This window comes from Mastomys coucha, unplaced genomic scaffold (assembly GCF_008632895.1).
Source record: "Mastomys coucha isolate ucsf_1 unplaced genomic scaffold, UCSF_Mcou_1 pScaffold7, whole genome shotgun sequence".
NCBI lineage: Eukaryota > Metazoa > Chordata > Mammalia > Rodentia > Muridae > Mastomys > Mastomys coucha.
Genome location: NW_022196913.1, coordinates 6160521 through 6167268, shown reverse-complemented (window position 1 = coordinate 6167268; position 6748 = coordinate 6160521). Strand labels below are relative to the sequence as shown.

Here is a 6748-nt window from a genome sequence, read left to right as displayed (position 1 = left end):
CCTTCCTTCCTCCTTCCTTCCTTCCTTCCTCCTTCCTTCCTTTCTTTCCTTTATTCCTTCCTTCCTCCCTTCCTTCCTTTCTTTCCTTTATTCCTTCCTTCCTCCCTTCCTTCCTTTCTTTTTGCGTATAGTAGAGTAATTGGCCCTTGAGCTTCTTATGAAATTCTCCCTTTTCAGCCTCTTGAGTATCCACACAGGGGTTATAGATGTGCACTACTAAGTTCAGATAACAGGGGCCATGGGGATGCTAACTCAAGTTCTCACACTTGAAGTAAGTGCTTTATTCAGTGAGTTTATCTCCCTACCCTTGATTGTCTTCTTTTGAGAGGCTGCATAAAAACTCTTTATGTAAAGAGCCATATTATTTGTGCCTACACATCCTCTGATAAACAAAATAGTTGCATCTCTACCTTGCTACCATGAATGATACTGAGGTGAGCATGGTAGGCATCGGTCTTTAATATAATGGGTTTTAATCCTTGGTACTCGGAATCCTTGATGCATTCTAGATGGAAGATTGCTGTGTTTACATTTGTTTGGACACCACTGTTCTCAAAACACCCCATTGCTCCCATTACTCAGTGTTTTCTCTCAGTGCAATGAGTAACAATCCCAGCTTGTTTAGCTATAAGATTGCTCCTGGTAAAGGCATCTTCAGAACCCACATAATAAAGCTTGTTGTTATCATGCAGAAGGCAGGGCCAGGTGCATTCCTTGTCTCCTCCTCAGCTACTTTACTTTACTTGGTGGGTTCTAGGACAGTTAGAGGTCCTGTATGAACAAACAGAAATGGTACCTGGGTTTGCCTTAGCTTTTACCTACCCTGACATACGTACATCTGTATACATGTACTCATGTGCATGTGAACACATACCTGTACATTTGTACATGTGTGCATGTGCACACATGCACAGACACACACACACACACACACACACACATACACACACACACACGGAAAAATGCAGCTAGCAGGAAAGTAATTTTTAAGCCAGTAAGGAAAGAGAATAAAAATGTTTTTTCTAAGGAAATAAAATTTAATCCATTAAAATAATATTATAGGTTGAAAAATGCAACTTCTTAAACCACTGCATGCAACTGGAGATAAGTCTACCATTAAAACATATCTCTGCTCTGAATAAATAATGACCAAATGTAGCTAATGAGGATTAGGGCCCTGACAACTGGATTCATATTTGAAGAAATACTCAGATTTGTCATTCATTAAGTAGAAATTATGACAGACACTTCCCCACTCTCTTTAGTGATGATTAAGTATGATGTCTGGTTCAGCTCTAGTAAGAAGAGAAGGTATGTTGTCTTACGATTAGCGAGTGAGAATAGGAGGCTGCATGTAGGAGCCTAATTAGAAATCTTTATAAAGCACTTTGAAGATGAAAAGAACTCAGCAATTCTAAAGAACAGTAAAATTTCCAGAATTTTTCTTAGTTCTTTGGTGAATGGGAGGGAGGGAGAGAGATTGCTAATTTTGAACCTAAGAATGCAAGAGCATATTTTGCTTGATTTTTAAGTTTACTTTTTATTTTAAATCTAAATATGACAAATAAGCTAAAAGAAAGACAGGACAACTTTTGCATCTTACAAAAATTGATTGTAGTAGGTTTCTAGACAGAGCATTTATGTGGGAAAGTCCAACTACAGTTCCTTCCTATTCTACATTTGTTCTTCATTCTTTTTTCAGAGCTGGGCATAGATACAAGGGCTGATCTACCATTTTGTTATTCTTAGCTGGGTTCTCAACTTTTGTAAAAGATGTATCTTGGTCTGAACTTCAATGTTTACTTCTCTATATGGTTATATATTAAAAGTATGGACTGCAGCTGGTGGCATAGCTCAGCAGGTAAAGGCACTTAACCATAAGATTGGTACCTGAGATAAATGCCCAAGAGCTAGAAGGAGGAGGGAGAAAACGGACTCTTAAAACTTATCTTCTGACCATTATGAATGTCCCATGACATATGTGTACATGGACACACATACACACACACACACACACACACACACATACACACACACACACACACACACACACACACACACACACACACACACGAAGTAAATGTAAAAGTATAAACTAGTGACTTTTTGTGGAAACACACATATTCCAAATAATCTGTTTGGATGAATAACACTGTAGAGATGCGCTATCGTCAGGTGTGGAGTATAAGCACTGGTCCTGTCTGCTCTCTGAGGATATGAACTTATCTTGATTGGCTTGAAGGGCAATTGAGGTTTTGGCATTGAGCACAGGCTTTGTGCAGAGCAACTACTGATTTTACTCAAACCATAAAATGAGAAGATTTAAAAATGGACATTGCTTTAGAGAAAGGTTTTGCCCTTACAGTTTCCCAAGCATTTAAGAAAATGTTGGGCCAGGGAGACAACTCAGCAAGTAAAGGCATTGGCTGTCATGTTTCATAACTCCAGTTCGATCCCTGGGACTCATATAGAGGGAAGGGAAACTAACTCCTGCAAATTGTCCTCTGATCTCCTCATACACGTGGTGGCTAGCACACACAATTAGATAATTGATTGTAATGAAATTCCACTTCATTTGTCCAGGTTTCAGAACCAGGTGATTTTCTTGGAAGTTTTTACACTGGCAAAAACAAAGCAATGAAATAAAAAATTAAACTTATAGACATTTCAAACATATAAAAGCACTGTGGTATTTTCTTCTATTTCTCACTGTTGTCATGTTTCTAAATGTGCTGAATTTGTAGGTCTGATGTCCTCAGGATCAGAGAAAACTTACCTTCAAATTCTAGCCAACTCTCTCTAAGATGACTTCAGTTTTTCAAAGCAGCAATCCAAAAGGTAATGTGCAAGATGCTTTCTTGTGGAAATAACCATTTCAAAGATCACATACAGCCTGCTATTGGTAGACCAGCACTATCCACCTATGTAGATCATAACTCACCAGCAAATCGCAAGAGATGTGCCAAGCATTTATCTTCATGACTTAAAAACTCACTTTGAAAGTGCAAGCAAAAATCTTCACTTCTTACATATGCACCTTGATTGACAGGACACCTGACATGGGAAAGGAGAGGTGTGGAGTTCAGAGGATGCACAGAGAAGATTTTTGCTTTCAGAGTTGGCTTTCTTGGTGACTGGGGGAATCTGAACATATGAGCTGTCATCTTTCCAAGAGCAAGGGGGTTTGCTATCAAAGATGGTTCAGTAAAGCAGGCAATTGTGGTGGCCTTTCAAGGAACAGAGACAGCAATTAGCTTTTAGAATCAGACTACCAGAAAGCCCTGCTTGGTGGGTAAAGCCTTTACTTGAGCTTTAGAGGTGAACACATGGAAAGCAAAGAGCTTAGATGAGTGAGTTTGCCAGGCAGCAGAAAGTACAGGCAGAAGACCAGGGAGTTGATGGGAGTATGTATGCGTTTCTAATAGAGTTTGAGATGCATTCCACAAAACAACGTACGTATCATGGTAGACCAAGGTCATAAGGTTAGAAAAACACCTCCTGTTTTTCTTTTATGAGTGTATGTGCCTTTATGATGTGTGCATAATGAATATTTGTATAATGAAGAAGCTAGAGGAAGAATATTTAGGTTTGAGGTGACAGGATTTGTTACAGATGGACAACAAGATGTCAATAAACATGATACATACAGAACTAAGTTAGCAAATTTTCCCAGTGCACAGTGGGAATATGGGCAGTGTGAAAAGATAGAAGAGAAATGAGGCAAAGTCAAACATTTTCTCATAGAAAATGCATTCTATCATCTCAGCCTCTTGGGGACCTATGATAAGAAAGCACAACAAAATACAGTGTTATTCTTCCATGAAGTGATTCCCATTTGATAAAACCCTTTCCTAAACCCTTGACAGGAGCTCCATGTCTTCAGAAAGCAAACTTCAAAGGATATAATCAACACTAATGGCTTTCTAACTTAGTAATGATTAGAAAAGCCACTCAGTAGATGGCAACAACTTTGTATATCTCTTGGTATCTCTTAACATTTGCTATTCTCAAGCATGAAAATATCATCTAAGTCCCACTGGTGTGGTGGGTCACTTGGCTTTCTTGTGTTTTATTAGAAGTAGTCATTAACTAAGGCACAAAAGCTTTATTTTGTTATCCTGTTAATGACTATCAATCTACATGCATATGTATATTTAAGAATAGTTCACTTGTAGTCATTTCACTGTCTGGTACAGCTTCATGAAAACAAACATAAATTTCCCTTAAGAAATGATTTTTTTTTAAGTCATCTTTTATTCTGAGTGGGGTCCAGAGATAGATCATATGTTTTTGAAAGCAGTATTGGATTAAATGGTAATCCAAGAAATACAATACAACTTTGGGATAGTATGTTTTCTACTGTGGAAATATTACCAACTTGGGATTCATATTCTTTGAATTTTCCCACACTCCATTCAGTGTTTTGTTTCAAGGTAACATAGCAATTTAATAAGAATATTTTTTAAAGATTTATTGTTAATACTTTTAAATTATGTGTTTCTCTATGTGTGTGTATGGGTATGGGTATATGCATATTATAGTATAGTCCTTGTAGAAGCTGGAAGACAGCATTGAATCTCTGGAGCAGAACTTACAGGTGGATGTTTGCCCCTTGATGTGGCTGCTGAAAATGAAAGCAGGTTAGGTCCTCTGCAAGGGGAGTGTGTGCTCTTAGCTGTGGAGCCATCTCTCCAGCCCATGATGGGGCTATCTGATTTCCTTACTTGGTCAATATGTCTTTCTCAATTATTAGGATTTTGGAGTTCTGAAATGTGTGTCTGAAACACATGTGTCTTTATAGTACCTACTCTGTCTTCTAGGGCAGGTTCAACATAAGACTGATGGTTATTGTCTAGAGAGAATATGTGGCTTTTCTTATGACCATCAGGATCTGACATCATAGTTATAATGACTCAAGAGCAGCTAATTAAATAGTATCCAGATTTATTATTTTTTACACAATGTAAGTACAGAAAGGATCATGATATGACTTTACTCTGACAATAGATGATAATGGAAAATTATAAAAAATATAAAACAACTGTTTTGAAGGTTTTGAAAAGAAATCAACTGCAGGCAAAGTGAGGGGACTGAGTCATTAAAAATGGGATTCATATTGGAATATAACATTTATAGTTCTAAGATTAGTCTCCAGTTGTCACACTGATCAGTCTGAACTCACTGAGAGAATTCAATCGAACTTAATTTGGACTCAAGGTGTCCAAAATGTAGAATTCAGGATACCCATGAGATTTGGAAATGAAAGGGAGAAATTTTAAACAGAATGAGGAAATAGTAGATTCACTTAAACATTTTCATAGAGATGTTTAGCAGATCTTTAGAGAGTGCTGTACATCAATGGGGAAGCAAAGGAGAGGAGAGGGATACCACAGCTGCTTCATTTCTAGTTCAAATTTTAAGATGACTGTCATGTTTTTTAACCTCAGCACCACAGCAGAAGTGTCAAGAATTACTCACAAAGCAGGAGGTTAAGTTGAGAGCCTGTATCCTGTCAAGTTGGAATGTCTTGGTAAACACTTTAGGAACTCACTGAAAACCCAGAAGTATTTTTCCTCAGGAATAAGGTCTTTGTCTAGGGATTAAGGAATTTATTTTGGAATGAAAGTAAAGTCATTACAAACTCACATGAACAAAGTTAAAGCTGTCTTCAAGTACACTCAAGGGTGTACTCAGAAATTAAATTCCATCTAGAACAAAATCCTCCACTCCAATGAAGATTCTACAGTCTCTACAATTGGAAATTCCTGGAGTATTTAGCTACTGTAAAACTAGAAACTAAAAGTCATTTGTCATGTATATGGAAGTTGTCCTCTATATTGAAGGAAAAATATATTACTATTCATAGACTCTTTTAAGGGGATGAGGATGAGAGAATGAGAAGATATGGCTTTTAAAGAACTAAAGGAAACAAAATTATAATGAATGAACAGATGAGGACTCCAAACAAATTCAAAAAAACAATTAGAAAAAAAATTCTTAAAGGATATTTTCTAAGAATTCCTTACTAGGGGAAGAAGAGATGTTTCAGAGGATAAGAGTACTGGCTGCTCTTCCGAAAAACTCAAGTTCAGTTCCCAGCACCTACAGGCAGCTCAACCTGCCAGTGACTCCAGGGAAGCCAACACCCTCTCCTGGAATCTGAGCAATAGAACCTGTGAGCACATACTCATCCTTGAACATACATACAACTTAAATTATAAAAACTAAAATAAATTGAAAATGAATAATACCTGGGGATAGATAGCTCAGTGATAAAGGACACTTACTGCTATTCCAGTACCTACACAGTACCTCACAGTCATCTGTCACTCCAGTCAGGGATCTCAATCTTGGCACATTCATTTTAGGTTAACTCTTTGTTCTAAGATTCTGTTATTCACAATTAAGAATCTGTGAGTTTCTGAGCAGTGTGCATCATATGCCAGACTGTACATATCTTCAAATATCTTATAAAAAGGTAGAGTTTGGCATAATTTCTCATGACTAAGTATCCTTAATTTAGAAATGACTCTCATTTCTCCAGTACTCATTTAGAAAGAATGAACATTCTTTGGAATGTGAGCAAGTGCTTCTATGATCCAAATACGTAGGTGTAGGTGATTGCTGCTTTAACAAAACTGTAAGCTGTATGTTATGCATAGATTGGGAAGTTTGCAAAGAGTTAGACCATCTTCATGGTTCTTCCCAGACTTTTTCATTGGTTTAGCATAACTTTACCAGTAACTTG

The 6748-nt window shown here is 37.3% G+C and overlaps 1 long non-coding RNA gene across 1 annotated transcript in view; it reads right to left on the bottom strand.

Moving 5' to 3' along the window:
* LOC116082702 overlaps positions 1-6383 on the bottom strand; it is a 7442-nt gene extending 1059 nt beyond the window's left edge. Inside the window, exons 1-3 of the long non-coding RNA XR_004115399.1 lie at positions 6252-6383; positions 5479-5587; positions 2777-3054 (exon numbers count right to left, since the gene is read on the bottom strand). This is a non-coding gene — a long non-coding RNA (uncharacterized LOC116082702). The remainder of the gene's footprint in view (positions 1-2776; positions 3055-5478; positions 5588-6251) is intronic.
* Between the last annotated feature and the right edge of the window lie 365 nt (positions 6384-6748).